We start from the raw sequence: 17264 nt of genomic DNA, 5'->3' as shown, positions 1-17264 counted from the left end.
TATGACTTGAAGCCTATCAACTCCCGAGATTAGGCTGGTGTAACCGATGTGAAATGGCTAGCTAGTTAGCCGGGTGCGCGCTAATAGCGTTTCAAACGTCACTCGCTCTGAGACTTGGAGTAGTTGTTTCCCCTTGCTCTGCATGGGTAACGCTGCTTCGAGGGCGGCTGTTGTCGATGTGTTCCTGGTTCGAGCCCAGGTAGGAGCGAGGAGAGGGACGGAAGCTATACTGTTACACTGGCAATACTAAAGTGCCTATAAGAACATCCAATAGTCAAAGGTATATGAAATACAAATCGTATAGATTGAAATAGTCCTATAATTCCGATAATAACTACAACCTCAAACATCTTACCTGGGAATATTGAAGACTCATGTTAAAAAGGAACCACCAGCTTTCATATGTTCTCATGTTCTGAGCGAGGAACTTAAACGTTAGCTTTCTTACATGGCACATATTGCACTTTTACTTTCTTCTCCAACACTTTGTTTTTGCATTATTTAAACCAAATTGAACATGTTTCATTATTTATTTGAGGCTAAATTGATTTTATTGATGTATTATATTAAGTTAAAATAAGTGTTCGTTCAGTTTTGTTGTAATTGTCATTATTACAAATAAACCCCCAAAAATCGGCCGATTAATCGGTATCGGCGTTGAAAAATCATAATCGCTCAACCTCGTCTCCACTCGTTAGCTAGTGAGTCTCTCTCTCTCTCTCTCTCTCTCTCTCTCTCTCTCACTCTGTCTCTCTCTCTCTCTCTCTCTCTGTCTCTCTCTCTCTCTCTCTCTCTCTCTCCCTCCCCCTCTCTCTCTCTCTCCGTGTGTGTATTGTCTTGACGAGGTACTGGTAAAGTCTCCACTCGTTAGCTAGTGCGTCTGGAGGTGAAGGCTCTCCTCTGATGTGGGTCTAGAACAACAAGCTGTCTGCTGGGACTCCTGAGAGACCTTTGATCAGGAGACACTAGGTTGTGTAGTCATCTCCTGTCTTTTCCCCGACTCTGGCCCGTCTAGAAGACAATATTGTCCCTGGCCCGTCTAGAAGACAATATTGTCCCTGGCCTGTCTAGAAGACAATATTGTCCCTGGCCTGTCTAGAAGACAATATTGTCCCTGGCCCGTCTAGAAGACAATATTGTCCCTGGCCTGTCTAGAAGACAATATTGTCCCTGGCCTGTCTAGAAGACAATATTGTCCCTGACTCTGGCTTGTCTAGAAGACAATATTGTCCCTGACTCTGGCTTGTCTCGAAGACAATATTGTCCCTGGCCTGTCTAGAAGACAATATTGTCCCTGGCCTGTCTAGAAGACAATATTGTCCCTGGCCTGTCTAGAAGACAATATTGTCCCTGGCCTGTCTAGAAGACAATATTGTCCCTGGCCTGTCTAGAAGACAATATTGTCCCTGGCCTGTCTAGAAGACAATATTGTCCCTGGCCTGTCTAGAAGACAATATTGTCCCTGGCCTGTCTAGAAGACAATATTGTCCCTGGCCTGTCTAGAAGACAATATTGTCCCTGGCCTGTCTAGAAGACAATATTGTCCCTGGCCTGTCTAGAAGACAATATTGTCCCTGGCCTGTCTAGAAGACAATATTGTCCCTGGCCTGTCTAGAAGACAATATTGTCCCTGGCCTGTCTAGAAGACAATATTGTCCCTGGCCTGTCTAGAAGACAATATTGTCCCTGGCCTGTCTAGAAGACAATATTGTCCCTGACTCTGGCTTGTCTAGAAGACAATATTGTCCCTGGCCTGTCTAGAAGACAATATTGTCCCTGGCCTGTCTAGAAGACAATATTGTCCCTGGCTTGTCTAGAAGACAATATTGTCCCTGGCTTGTCTAGAAGACAATATTGTCCCTGGCCTGTCTAGAAGACAATATTGTCCCTGGCCTGTCTAGAAGACAATATTGTCCCTGGCCTGTCTAGAAGACAATATTGTCCCTGGCTTGTCTAGAAGACAATATTGTCCCTGGCCTGTCTAGAAGACAATATTGTCCCTGGCTTGTCTAGAAGACAATATTGTCCCTGACTCTGGCTTGTCTAGAAGACAATATTGTCCCTGGCTTGTCTAGAAGACAATATTGTCCCTGGCTTGTCTAGAAGACAATATTGTCCCTGACTCTGGCTTGTCTAGAAGACAATATTGTCCCTGCCTGACATGTTGTTGTTTATCCAGATGTTGAGAGATGGAACAGAGATGGGATGCGGTCCAGCTGGGACCGGAACCTTCCACCGGGTCAGAGTTCTGATTGGTCCCCTCTCAATCCTAACCCAGGCTTGTGATTGGCCTCCGTCCAGCGGTCGTCCATAGGGGATGTCCACTGGTCCAGGAAGTTGTATTTTAGGAAGTTCCCAGACTCTGGTATCAGTTTAAAAGTCACCAGTAACTCCTCCCTTCACTGCCCTGTGAGCTGTAATGTGTTGGACAGGAAACGGACGGGTTTTTCTTCTGATGGGAATATGAGTTTCCTCTGTAATCCTAGACCTAGCTCTACCGGTAGGTGAAATAGAGGCTTTTAATAATAGACTGCTCTGTATATATTGCATTCAGCAATCACAATAGTTACATACGTAAATCTCCTTAAAATGCTCAACTCAATTGAAATTGTAAGATGTTTTTAACAAATAAAGAGAACCAAATCGCTTTTGGCAAAAATTACGGCTTTAAACTTCATAACTGATCAAAGCATCATCATACCTGGTCATTTCATTCTTAATAAGATATTTCTCGGTAGAGAAGCCCCTCTTCCTCCTACAGTATGAACTGTCAGGCCCCGGTAGAGAAGCCCCTCTCCCTCCTACAGTATGAACTGTCAGGCCCCGGTAGAGAAGCCCCTCTCCCTCCTACAGTATGAACTGTCAGGCCCGGTAGAGAAGCCCCTCTCCCTCCTACAGTATGAACTGTCAGGCCCCGGTAGAGAAGCCCCTCTCCCTCCTACAGTATGAACTGTCAGGCCCCGGTAGAGAAGCCCCTCTCACTCCTACAGTATGAACTGTCAGGCCCCGGTAGAGAAGCCCCTCTCCCTCCTACAGTATGAACTGTCAGGCCCGGTAGAGAAGCCCCTCTCCCTCCTACAGTATGAACTGTCAGGCCCCGGTAGAGAAGCCCCTCTCCCTCCTACAGTATGAACTGTCAGGCCCCGGTAGAGAAGCCCCTCTCCCTCCTACAGTATGAACTGTCAGGCCCGGTAGAGAAGCCCCTCTCCCTCCTACAGTATGAACTGTCAGGCCCCGGTAGAGAAGCCCCTCTCCCTCCTACAGTATGAACTGTCAGGCCCCGGTAGAGAAGCCCCTCTCCCTCCTACAGTATGAACTGTCAGGCCCCGGTAGAGAAGCCCCTCTCCCTCCTACAGTATGAACTGTCAGGCCCGGTAGAGAAGCCCCTCTCCCTCCTACAGTATGAACTGTCAGGCCCGGTAGAGAAGCCCCTCTCCCTCCTACAGTATGAACTGTCAGGCCGGTAGAGAAGCCCCTCTCCCTCCTACAGTATGAACTGTCAGGCCCCGGTAGAGAAGCCCCTCTCCCTCCTACAGTATGAACTGTCAGGCCCCGGTAGAGAAGCCCCTCTCCCTCCTACAGTATGAACTGTCAGGCCCGGTGAGAAGCCCCTCTCCCTCCTACAGTATGAACTCTCAGGCCCCGGTAGAGAAGCCCCTCTCCCTCCTACAGTATGAACTCTCAGGCCCCGGTAGAGAAGCCCCTCTCCCTCCTACAGTATGAACTCTCAGGCCCTGGTAGAGAAGCCCCTCTCCCTCCTACAGTATGAACTGTCAGGCCCCGGTAGAGAAGCCCCTCTCCCTCCTACAGTATGAACTGTCAGGCCCGGTAGAGAAGCCCCTCTCCCTCCTACAGTATGAACTGTCAGGCCCGGTAGAGAAGCCCCTCTCCCTCCTACAGTATGAACTGTCAGGCCCGGTAGAGAAGCCCCTCCTACAGTATGAACTGTCAGGCCCCGGTAGAGAAGCTCCTCTCCCTCCTACAGTATGAACTGTCAGGCCCCGGTAGAGAAGCCCCTCTCCCTCCTACAGTATGAACTGTCAGGCCCGGTAGAGAAGCCCCTCTCCCTCCTACAGTATGAACTGTCAGGCCCCGGTAGAGAAGCCCCTCTCCCTCCTACAGTATGAACTGTCAGGCCCCGGTAGAGAAGCCCCTCTCCCTCCTACAGTATGAACTGTCAGGCCCCGGTAGAGAAGCCCCTCTCCCTCCTACAGTATGAACTGTCAGGCCCGGTAGAGAAGCCCCTCTCCCTCCTACAGTATGAACTGTCAGGCCCGGTAGAGAAGCCCCTCTCCCTCCTACAGTATGAACTGTCAGGCCCGGTAGAGAAGCCCCTCTCCCTCCTACAGTATGAACTGTCAGGCCCCGGTAGAGAAGCCCCTCTCCCTCCTACAGTATGAACTGTCAGGCCCCGGTAGAGAAGCCCCTCTCCCTCCTACAGTATGAACTGTCAGGCCCGGTAGAGAAGCCCCTCTCCCTCCTACAGTATGAACTCTCAGGCCCCGGTAGAGAAGCCCCTCTCCCTCCTACAGTATGAACTCTCAGGCCCCGGTAGAGAAGCCCCTCTCCCTCCTACAGTATGAACTGTCAGGCCCCGGTAGAGAAGCCCCTCTCCCTCCTACAGTATGAACTGTCAGGCCCGGTAGAGAAGCCCCTCTCCCTCCTACAGTATGAACTGTCAGGCCCGGTAGAGAAGCCCCTCTCCCTCCTACAGTATGAACTGTCAGGCCCGGTAGAGAAGCCCCTCCTACAGTATGAACTGTCAGGCCCGGTAGAGAAGCCCCTCCTACAGTATGAACTGTCAGGCCCGGTAGAGAAGCCCCTCTCCCTCCTACAGTATGAACTGTCAGGCCCCGGTAGAGAAGCCCCTCTCCCTCCTACAGTATGAACTGTCAGGCCCCGGTAGAGAAGCCCCTCTCCCTCCTACAGTATGAACTGTCAGGCCCCGGTAGAGAAGCCCCTCTCCCTCCTACAGTATGAACTGTCAGGCCCCGGTAGAGAAGCCCCTCTCCCTCCTACAGTATGAACTGTCAGGCCCCGGTAGAGAAGCCCCTCTCCCTCCTACAGTATGAACTGTCAGGCCCCGGTAGAGAAGCCCCTCTCCCTCCTACAGTATGAACTGTCAGGCCCCGGTAGAGAAGCCCCTCTCCCTCCTACAGTATGAACTGTCAGGCCCCGGTAGAGAAGCCCCTCTCCCTCCTACAGTATGAACTGTCAGGCCCCGGTAGAGAAGCCCCTCTCCCTCCTACAGTATGAACTGTCAGGCCCCGGTAGAGAAGCCCCTCTCCCTCCTACAGTATGAACTGTCAGGCCCCGGTAGAGAAGCCCCTCTCCCTCCTACAGTATGAACTGTCAGGCCCCGGTAGAGAAGCCCCTCTCCCTCCTACAGTATGAACTGTCAGGCCCCGGTAGAGAAGCCCCTCCATTTCCCCCCCCAGGGTGAAACTGGCCAGTTTATTTTTGAGGAATCAATTAAAGCTCTGAACGCTCTGGAAACAATTTAACAGAGCAGAGATGATTCTGGGTAATATCCACGAAGGGACCGGTGGAGGCCTGTGGGTAATATCTGGGGAGCGACTGAGCTTATCTGAGTTTACACTGAGAACAGGACTTCCTCTCTCTACTCTCTCTCCGTCTGGACCATGACTCAACACAACATGGCCGCTGGTTAAAGTGTAACGAGGATAGCAGTCTGTTGTTATTGCCCCCCGGTACTGTCTGAATTCTTCAAATTCATACATCAATGTTCCTTAAAAGCAAAACTATCCAAACAGGTTTTTTCCATCAGCTTTTTTTGATTGTGAGTGAGAGTCCCACCTATTCCTCTAACTACTGTATGTTTCAACATTTTTACATTTTTTTAGTCATTTAGCAGACGCTCTCATCCAGAGCGACTTACAGTAGTGAATGCATACATTTCATTTTCATTTCATGCATTTATTTTTTATTTTTGTACTGACCCCCCCCCGTGGGAATCGAACCCACAACCCTTGGCGTTGCAAACACCATGCTCTACCAACTGAGCCACTACCTGTTCCTATTCAGACCTGTGTCACCGCTGCTTCCTGGTCCGTCCGTAGTCGTGGTGACCAGCTGGTCTGGAATTACCGTGACCGTGATCAGAGTATCGATCAGGACTGGAGTCCAGATGCGCCACGAGACAAACCGTCCTCTAAAAGGGTATATGAAATGACAGCTGTCCGTCCACCTACACTATAGCCTTCAGCTTTCCCGCTTTATACCGTCCCTCTGGTCGTCAGATTCCACTGTGATATATATATATATATATTAGTAAACAACAGATTTGATAGAACACAGGTCTCATAGCTGTGTACTGATATAGATCTGTATTCTGTGCTTGCCCCTCTGTCTACTAGGAACTCTGTAGTCCTGCTAGCTAGCTCACCGTCCAGGCAGGCTGGCTAGCCAGTTCTAATCCTGCTAGCTAGCTCACCGTCCAGGCAGGCTGGCTAGCTAGCTCTAATCATGTAGTCCTGCTAGCTAGCTCACCGTCCAGGCAGGCTGGCTAGCCAGTTCTAATCCTATAGTCCTGCTAGCTAGCTCACCGTCCAGGCAGGCTGGCTAGCCAGTTCTAATCATGTAGTCCTGCCAGCCAGTTGTAATCATGTAGTCCTGCTAGCTAGCTCTAATCCTGTAGTCCTGCTAGCTAGCTCACCGTCCAGGCAGGCTGGCTAGCCAGTTCTAATCCTGTAGTCCTGCTAGCTAGCTCACCGTCCAGGCAGGCTGGCTAGCCAGTTCTAATCCTGCTAGCTAGCTCACCGTCCAGGCAGGCTGGCTAGCCAGTTCTAATCTTGTCCTGCTAGCTAGCTCACCGTCCAGGCAGGCTGGCTAGCCAGTTCTAATCATGTAGTCCTGCTAGCCAGTTCTAATCATGTAGTCCTGCTAGCTAGCTCACCGTCCAGGCAGGCTGGCTAGCCAGTTCTAATCCTATAGTCCTGCTAGCTAGCTCACCGTCCAGGCAGGCTGGCTAGCCAGTTCTAATCATGTAGTCCTGCCAGCCAGTTGTAATCATGTAGTCCTGCTAGCTAGCTCTAATCCTGTAGTCCTGCTAGCTAGCTCACCGTCCAGGCAGGCTGGCTAGCCAGTTCTAATCCTGCTAGCTAGCTCACCGTCCAGGCAGGCTGGCTAGCCAGTTCTAATCCTGCTAGCTAGCTCACCGTCCAGGCAGGCTGGCTAGCCAGTTCTAATCATGTTGTCCTGCTAGCTAGCTCACCGTCCAGGCAGGCTGGCTAGCCAGTTCTAATCCTGCTAGCTAGCTCACCGTCCAGGCAGGCTGGCTAGCCAGTTCTAATCATGTTGTCCTGCTAGCTAGCTCACCGTCCAGGCAGGCTGGCTAGCCAGTTCTAATCATGTAGTCCTGCCAGCCAGTTGTAATCATGTAGTCCTGCTAGCTAGCTCTAATCCTGTAGTCCTGCTAGCTAGCTCACCGTCCAGGCAGGCTGGCTAGCCAGTTCTAATCCTGTAGTCCTGCTAGCTAGCTCACCGTCCAGGCAGGCTGGCTAGCCAGTTCTAATCCTGCTAGCTAGCTCACCGTCCAGGCAGGCTAGCTAGCCAGTTCTAATCATGTTGTCCTGCCGTCCAGGTAGGTTGTTTTGTTGTCCTAGGCTACCTGGCTAAAATGCTTGCTTGCTGGCCTGACTTCCATTCATGGGCAACGACGAGCCAGCTAGTTCACATTAGCCTTCTACATCTAGCTACATATTGAACTTCCATCCTCTCAGGTCAGGGGCACAACAATGTATGAATTCATGGTTTGGATCAGAATCGCTGTTATAATCATTGGCCAGTACGGAGAATTAAGTAAAACCACAAGTCCAAATCCTTATCTCCATCCCAGGCTAATTTAGGAAAGGGACAATTTTAGCTAGCTGGCTAGCTAGCCTCCGGAGGACAACGACACAACAAGATGTTGGCCCTGTGGTGTTTTAGTGTGTGTGTGTGTGTGTGTGTGTGTGTGTGTGTGTGTGTGTGTGTGTGTGTGTGTGTGTGTGTGTGTGTGTGTGTGTGTGTGTGTGTGTTGGCCCTGTGGTGTTTTATTATGAGGACAACATTTTATTTATATTACAGCATTTTTTAGTTTATTTTTTTATCTCCGTTTCGTTTGCTTCCGTTTTTAAGAAACGTTTATTTTATTTTTTTTCAAACAGAATCGTCAGAATGAATAGACCCCGTGATCATGTGTAAACACAGTTCCCTTTCATAGCAGCCACGTTGTATTCCTTCTCCACCTCTTATGTGCTCTCCTCCTCTCATCTTTTCCCTTTGTAGACCCCGTGATCATGTGTAAACACAGTTCCCTTTCATAGCTGCCACGTTGTATTCCTTCTCCACCTCTTATGTGCTCTCCTCCTCTCATCTTTTCCCTTTGTTTGTGGACTTCAATGAACAACACATGTGACCAGGCGATTAAAAAACCCTTTCCAAGCCAAGCCAAACCATATCATAACCTCTACACACATCCTACATCGTTAGCTAATAGGACTAACGTGTTAGTAAACCCGCTACAATCATGCAGTAACGTTACAGTGTTTTAGTCAGTGAGCAGTTAGACCGGCCGGCCCCTGGCGGCAATAAATTAATAAAACCCAAATCTAACCTTGACTTGGACGAGTTCCAGTGTTGCGTTGTGTTGGATAATCGTAGCCTGCTAGCGACGATAGCATCTCTCTGTTTGAGCAGGGTGTTTCAGGAGGCTAAACTAGCTAGCTGCATTTCACTAAGTAAGTGAAACTAAAATAAATTGTCGATCTCTCTCTCTCTCTCTCTCTCTCTCTCTCTCTCTCTCTCTCTCTCTCTCTCTCTCTCTCTCTCTCTTTGCTTTTGCTTTTCTTTCATTTTGGAAGAAATGTATTTGTTCAAAACTGCTGTATCTAATCTACTGTATTTTCGATTGTGGTGGTGTGGTGTGGTGTGTGTGGTGGGTGTGGTGTGTGTGTCTGTTGGCCCTGTTGTGTTCTACTATTTGTTGTCCCATTCCTTGTCTGTGGCCTTTTATTGTTTTCTATTGAAAACTTCCTGGTGTGTGTGTGACGGTGTGTGTGTGTGTGTGTGTGACTGGGTGTGACTGGGTGTGGGTGTGCTGCTCTCTCCAGTTGTCCTCTTCCTGTGTCCTGCTCTCTCCAGTTGTCCTCTTCCTGTGTGCTGCTCTCTCCAGTCGTCCTCTTCCTGTGTCCTGCTCTCTCCAGTTGTCCTCTTCCTGTGTGCTGCTCTCTCCAGCTGTCCTCTTCCTGTGTGCTGCTCTCTCCAGTTGTCCTCTTCCTGTGTCCTGCTCTCTCCAGCTGTCCTCTTCCTGTGTCCTGCTCTCTCCAGCCGTCCTCTTCCTGTGTGCTGCTCTCTCCAGTCGTCCTCTTCCTGTGTGCTGCTCTCTCCAGCTGTCCTCTTCCTGTGTGCTGCTCTCTCCAGTCGTCCTCTTCCTGTGTGCTGCTCTCTCCAGCTGTCCTCTTCCTGTGTGCTGCTCTCTCCAGCTGTCCTCTTCCTGTGTCCTGCTCTCTCCAGTTGTCCTCTTCCTGTGTCCTGCTCTCTCCAGCTGTCCTCTTCCTGTGTCCTGCTCTCTCCAGTCGTCCTCTTCCTGTGTCCTGCTCTCTCCAGCTGTCCTCTTCCTGTGTCCTGCTCTCTCCAGCCGTCCTCTTCCTGTGTGCTGCTCTCTCCAGCTGTCCTCTTCCTGTGTCCTGCTCTCTCCAGCCGTCCTCTTCCTGTGTCCTGCTCTCTCCAGCCGTCCTCTTCCTGTGTGCTGCTCTCTCCAGTCGTCCTCTTCCTGTGTCCTGCTCTCTCCAGCCGTCCTCTTCCTGTGTGCTGCTCTCTCCAGCTGTCCTCTTCCTGTGTGCTGCTGTCCCCACCGGGCTTCAGCTGAAAGGGGGAATTCCCCAACCCTCTTTACCCTCCTCACCACGGGAAGGTGAAAATGCCTCACTAAGGATAGCTACCCTGAGGGAGAACAGATCGATGCTTATCCTTAGAGAGTATAGGGATGGGAGGAACGTAAGACTAAAAACACACACACACACACACACACACACACACACACACACACACACACACACACACACACACACACACACACACACACACACACACCGATCCTACACGTATTCCCGTTCAGATCCTCTTTGTTGCCGACTGAGGTAGGAAACCCCCCGTGGCGTCCCGGCCGTGACATCGTCACCGTTGACTGTGGAGGGCGGACATTTTAATTCCGGTGTGAATGAAATGGAAGACATGTTCAATGTCTTTTTTTTTTTAGCGTCAACTCACTTCCCCATAATGCTGCTGCTGCTGCTGCTGCTGCTGCTGCTGCTGCTGCTGCTGCTGCGGAACAGCGTTTAAATGGTTAAAATACTATTTCTGGTTCCTCTCCAGGTATTACAGTGATTCCCCTTTACCGCTGTCTGTCACCTTATTTCTCTATCAGTATTGCGACATGCTGTTTGACAACCGAAGTGCAACACTATTTGGCTAGCAGCCACACAATTTAAATGAGCTTACAATTAAAAAGCAAGGTCTTTTTTTTTTCTTTCTGTTTATCAAAGAAATAAACAAAAATCCATGTGTGAAAAAAAAGGTGTTGACATGCTGCTCCAGAGCCAGTGCTGTTCTTCATTCAGACTCCAGACTCCACACAGATACAGGGTGTTGACATGCTGCTCCAGAGCCAGTGCTGTTCTTCATTCAGACTCCAGACTCCACACAGATACAGGGTGTTGACATGCTGCTCCAGAGCCAGTGCTGTTCTTCATTCAGACTCCAGACTCCACACAGATACAGGGTGTTGACATGCTGCTCCAGAGCCAGTGCTGTTCTTCATTCAGACTCCAGACTCCACACAGACACAGGGTGTTGACATGCTGCTCCAGAGCCAGTGCTGTTCTTCATTCAGACTCCAGACTCCACACAGACACAGGGTGTTGACATGCTGCTCCAGAGCCAGTACTGTTCTTCATTCAGACTCCAGACTCCATACAGACACAAGGTGTTGACATGCTGCTCCAGAGCCAGTACTGTTCTTCCTTCAGACAAGCATGCGTCAAAACGTTGTTCATTTGCACAATGTCTCTCGTTCACATTCGCTTGTAAATGTCCAAACTCACCAGAAATTCCTACCTATACTTGTATAACTTTATGAGCTGGTTTGCCTGTCTTTTCAATTGTTTATTTTCGTTTGCACTTGTTAGCATATTTAGCTAGCAGCCTCCATGTAAATTCGTTATTACTTATGCTAATTGTGTTAGCATTCTGGTCTTTTTTTGTGTGTGTGTCTTTGGCGCTCCATTGTGTACTACGCTGGTAATATCGTAAATCCTGAGATGAGAAAAGGACGGTATGACAATATGAAAATCTGGATACCGCCCCGATACCGCCCCGACAATACCAGCATCTCGCTAATGTTGACACAGTGTCAATGGGAGGTGCTTTCTCTCTCTCTCTCTCTCTCTCTCTCTCTCTCTCCCCCTCTCTCTCCCTCTCTCTCTCTCTCTCTCTCTCTCTCTCTCTCTCTCTCTCTCTCTCTCTCTCTCTCTCTCTCTCTCTCTCTCTCTCTCTCTCTCTCTGCTCTCTCTCTCTCTCTCTCTCTCTCTCTCTCTCTCTCTCTGTCTCTCTCTCTCTCTCTCTCTCTCTCTCTCTCTCTCTCTCTCTCTCTCTCTCTCTCTCTCTCTCTCTCTCACCAGGCTGGCCGCAGGGCTGTGGTTTACAGGGCTGCAGGGAGTGTCAAATGGAATACACTGGGTCATTCAGGCTCTGATCTCAGGCCCGTGGTCTTCTGTTTCTCTCTGGACTGGTGTTCCAGGCTGCCCGAAGGGAACGTTCAGATACTCTTTCGTCTTGGCTGATCCTGGACCAGGCCGTGGTCTTCTGTTTCTCTCTGGACTGGTGTTCCAAACCGCGCCGGGCTGCCCGAAGGGAACGTTCAGATACTCTTTCGTCTTGGCTGATCCTGGACCAGGCCGTGGTCTTCTGTTTCTCTCTGGACTGGTGTTCCAAACCGCGCCGGGCTGCCCGAAGGGAACGTTCAGATACTCTTTAGTCTTGACTGATCCTGGATCAGCTCTCCCAGTCATAACACTGGTGCATGGCTCCAGGGCACATGGCAAAGACCAAGGGTGTAAGGTGTAGGGCGTGGAACTTACAATGTCCTATGAAGGCTTGTGATTTAAAGATACATGTCTGGATACATGTCTTTTCAGATTCCACAGTTAGCTAGCGACCCACCTCGTTCCTTTCTGTTAGCATGGACACATGCTTTCTGGATACATGTCTTTTCAGATTCCACAGTTAGCTAGCGACCCACCTCGTTCCTTTCTGTTAGCATGGACACATGCTTTCTGGATACATGTCTTTTCAGATTCCACAGTTAGCTAGCGACCCACCTCGTTCCTTTCTGTTAGCATGGACACATGCTTTCTGGATACATGTCTTTTCAGATTCCACAGTTAGCTAGCGACCCACCTCGTTCCTTTCTGTTAGCATGGACACATGCTTTCTGGATACATGTCTTTTCAGATTCCACAGTTAGCTAGCGACCCACCTCGTTCCTTTCTGTTAGCATGGACACATGCTTTCTGGATACATGTCTTTTCAGATTCCACAGTTAGCTAGCGACCCACCTCGTTCCTTTCTGTTAGCATGGACACATGCTTTCTGGATACATGTCTTTTCAGATTCCACAGTTAGCTAGCGACCCACCTCGTTCCTTTCTGTTAGCATGGACACATGCTTTCTGGATACATGTCTTTTCAGATTCCACAGTTAGCTAGCGACCCACCTCGTTCCTTTCTGTTAGCATGGACACATGTCTTTTCAGATTCCACCATGATTCTTTAGTTGTGGACACTACATCACCACACTCCCTCTCTTGCATGCTGGGCTTGGCCCTGAGCTCACGAAGTGAAGTGAGTGTTACCGGAGTGTTACCGGAGTGTTACCGGAGTGTTGCCGGAGTGTTGCCGGAGTGTCACCGGAGGGGTGCCGGAGGAGTACCGGAGGGATGCCGGAGGAGTACCGGAGGGTTACCGGAGGGGTGCCGGAGGGTTACCGGAGGAGTGCCGGAGGGGTGCCGGAGTGTTGCCGGAGGAGTACCGGAGGGTTGCCGGAGGAGTACCGGAGGGTTACCGGAGGGGTGCCGGAGGAGTACCGGAGGGTTACCGGAGGGGTGCCGGAGGAGTACCGGAGGGTTACCGGAGGGGTGCCGGAGGAGTACCGGAGGGTTACCGGAGGGGTGCCGGAGGAGTACCGGAGGGTTACCGGAGGGTTGCCGGAGGGGTGCCGGAGGGGTGCCGGAGGGTTACCGGAGGGGTGCCGGAGGGGTGCCGGAGGGTTGCCGGAGGAGTACCGGAGGGTTGCCGGAGGGGTGCCGGAGGAGTACCGGAGGGTTGCCGGAGGGGTGCCGGAGGAGTACCGGAGGGTTACCGGAGGGGTGCTGGAGAAGACCAGTGTCAGGTGTTGATTTGTTGCAGCGTCACCACTACTTAACGCAGCGTCACCACTACTTAACACGGCGTCACCACTACTTAACGCGGCGTCACCACTACTTAACACGGCGTCACCACTACTTAACGCAGCGTCACCACTACTTAACACGGCGTCACCACTACTTAACGCAGCGTCACCACTACTTAACACGGCGTCACCACTACTTAACGCGGCGTCACCACTACTTAACGCGGCGTCACCACTACTTAACGCGGCGTCACCACTACTTAACACGGCGTCACCACTACTTAACGCGGCGTCACCACTACTTAACGCGGCGTCACCACTACTTAACGCGGCGTCACCACTACTTAACGCGGCGTCACCACTACTTAACGCGGCGTCACCACTACTTAACGCGGCGTCACCACTACTTAACACAGTGTTAATACAGAAGGTTTACATCCTGTTAATGCTGCTGGTATTAAACCACCTGGTTGCTTTACATCCTGTTAATGCTGCTGGTATTAAACCACCTGGTTGCTTTACATCCTATTAATGCTGCTGGTATTAAACCACCTGGTTGCTTTACATACTGTTAATGCTGCTGGTATTAAACCACCTGGTTGCTTTACATCCTGTTAATGCTGCTGGTATTAAACCACCTGGTTGCTTTACATCCTGTTAATGCTGCTGGTATTAAACCACCTGGTTGCTTTACATCCTGTTAATGCTGCTGGTATTAAACCACCTGGTTGCTTTACATCCTGTTAATGCTGCTGGTATTAAACCACCTGGTTACTTTACATCCTGTTAATGCTGCTGGTATTAAACCACCTGGTTACTTTACATCCTGTTAATGCTGCTGGTATTAAACCACCTGGTTGCTTTACATCCTGTTAATGCTGCTGGTATTAAACCACCTGGTTGCTTTTCATCCTGTTAATGCTGCTGGTATTAAACCACCTGGTTGCTTTACATCCTGTTAATGCTGCTGGTATTAAACCACCTGGTTGCTTTACATCCTGTTAATGCTGCTGGTATTAAACCACCTGGTTGCTTTACATCCTGTTAATGCTGCTGGTATTAAACCACCTGGTTGCTTTACATCCTGTTAATGCTGCTGGTATTAAACCACCTGGTTGCTTTACATCCTGTTAATGCTGCTGGTATTAAACCACCTGGTTGCTTTACATCCTGTTAATGCTGCTGGTATTATACCACCTGGTTACTTTACATCCTGCTGGTATTATACCACCTGGTTACTTTACATCCTGTTAATGCTGCTGGTATTAAACCACCTGGTTACTTTACATCCTGTTAATGCTGCTGGTATTAAACCACCTGGTTACTTTACATCCTGTTAATGCTGCTGGTATTAAACCACCTGGTTGCTTTACATCCTGTTAATGCTGCTGGTATTAAACCACCTGGTTACTTTACATCCTGTTAATGCTGCTGGTATTAAACCACCTGGTTGCTTTACATCCTGTTAATGCTGCTGGTATTAAACCACCTGGTTACTTTACATCCTGTTAATGCTGCTGGTATTAAACCACCTGGTTGCTTTACATCCTGTTAATGCTCCTGGTATTAAACCTGGTTGCTTTACATCCTGTTAATGCTGCTGGTATTAAACCACCTGGTTGCTTTACATCCTGTTAATGCTGCTGGTATTAAACCACCTGGTTGCTTTACATCCTGTTAATGCTGCTGGTATTAAACCACCTGGTTACTTTACATCCTGTTAATGCTGCTGGTATTAAACCACCTGGTTACTTTACATCCTGTTAATGCTGCTGGTATTAAACCACCTGGTTGCTTTACATCCTGTTAATGCTGCTGGTATTAAACCACCTGGTTACTTTACATCCTGTTAATGCTGCTGGTATTAAACCACCTGGTTGCTTTACATCCTGCTGGTATTATACCTGCTGTTTCTTTGCGTTTTGTTAATCGCGGCGATGAAAAGGCTGCAGGATTAGAGCGAATCATATCTTTAATTATAGACGGATTAATTCAACACTGATCAGGAATTCTCTCTTTATTCTAAGCCCCCCGTTTTTTCCCTCCCGGAGGAAAAGGAACCAGTCGCAGGTGGAAGGAAATACAGTTTGGTCGTCTGAACGGAGGTAAATGTTGTGAGGACAACAGTGTTTTATGGCGGGTCAGACAGTTCCTGGGTTTTAGTCGTCTACGCCCCCAGGACAAGGAATGTTGTGAAATACAAGGTTTGTAGAAGGACAACAATAATTTACTTTAAACCTCATAGGCTACCTTTATGCTTATTATTTGGGGCGGCAGGGTAGCCTAGTGGTTAGAGCGTTGGACTAGTAACTGAAAGGTTGCTGGATCGAATCCCTGAGCTGACAAGGTAAAAATCTGTCGTTCTGCCCCCTGAACAAGGCAGTTAAACCCACTGTTCCTAGGCTGTCCAAATAAGTATTTGTTCTTAACTGACTTACCTTGTTAAATAAAGGTTAAATATAATCTAAGTGCATGACTGCAAGAGAAAGATATGAGTTGTGTTCTGCATGGTCATGAATTCCCACCTCCCTGTCTGGTCTCCCCTCCTGCCTGGTCTCCCTCCCTGCCTGGCCTGGTCTCCCTCCTGCCTGGTCTCCCTGCCTGGCATCTGTGTATTAATAGACTTATTTATCAATTGACTTTAATATCAAGCTGGTAGAGCTGATAGGGCTGGTAGAGCTGATAGAGCTGGTAGGGCTGGTAGAGCTGGTAGAGCTGGTAGGGCTGGTAGGGCTGGTAGAGCTGGTAGGGCTGTGGGCCATATGCTGGCCTGGCTTCAGATCAGTCAGGAGCTTACCTCCTTCTTACTCTCTCACCTCCCCCTCTCACTCTTACCTCCCTCTCTCACCTTTCTCTCTCACCTCCCTCTCTTTCTCTCACCTCCCTCTTTCTCTCTCACCTCCCTCCCTCTCACTTCCCTCTCTCCCCCTCTCTCACCTCCCTCTCCCCCTCTCTCACCTCCCTCTCTCTCTCTGTAGCTAGAGGGCAGTTCCACGGGAACAGAATTACACTTTGACTTTCAAATATATTCCAAACAAAAAACATTAATGGCAAAGATGAACAAACCATACAACTCTCTGCACACCCTCTCCCCCCTCTCCATCTCAAACCATACAACTCTCTGCACACCCTCTCCCCCCTCTCCATCTCAAACCATACAACTCTATGCACAAGGACTACTTTGAACAATTTACACAATTTACAAGATTACAGTACAGTAGAGTAGACTCACCTTCTCCCTCTCTCCCTCCCTCTCTCTCTCCCCATTCCCCCTCTCTCTCCCTCTCTCTCTCCCTCTCCTCTCACCCCGCCCTCTCTCTCTCCCTCTCCCTCTCACCCCGCCCTCTCTCTCCCTCTCTCCCCCCTCTCCCTATCTCTCCCTCTCGCTCTCTCGCACCCCGCCCTCTCTCTCCATCTCTCCCCCCTCTCCCTCTCTCCCCCCTCTCCCTATCTCTCCCTCTCCCTATCTCTCAGTAGCTACAGTAACAGTTTACTGCACCTTACCCCCCTCTCCACTCTAACAGTAATCAGGTATTTCAGAGGTCCTGCTAGGAGAAGAGAGAGGAGCAGTAATCAGGTATTTCAGAGGTCCTGCCAGGAGAAGAGAGAGGAGCAGTAATCAGGTATTTCAGAGGTCCTGCTAGGAGAAGAGAGAGTAGCAGTAATCAGGTATTTTAGGGGTCCTGCTAGGAGAAGAGAGAGGAGCATTAATCAGGTATTTCAGAGGTCCTGCTAGGAGAAGAGAGAGGAGCAGTAATCAGGTATTTCAGAGGTCCTGCTAGGAGAAGAGAGAGGAGCAGTAATCAGGTATTTCA

The sequence above is a fragment of the Salmo salar genome, unplaced genomic scaffold, assembly GCF_905237065.1.
Source record: "Salmo salar unplaced genomic scaffold, Ssal_v3.1, whole genome shotgun sequence".
NCBI lineage: Eukaryota > Metazoa > Chordata > Actinopteri > Salmoniformes > Salmonidae > Salmo > Salmo salar.
Note: the sequence above shows the minus strand (reverse complement) of the source record.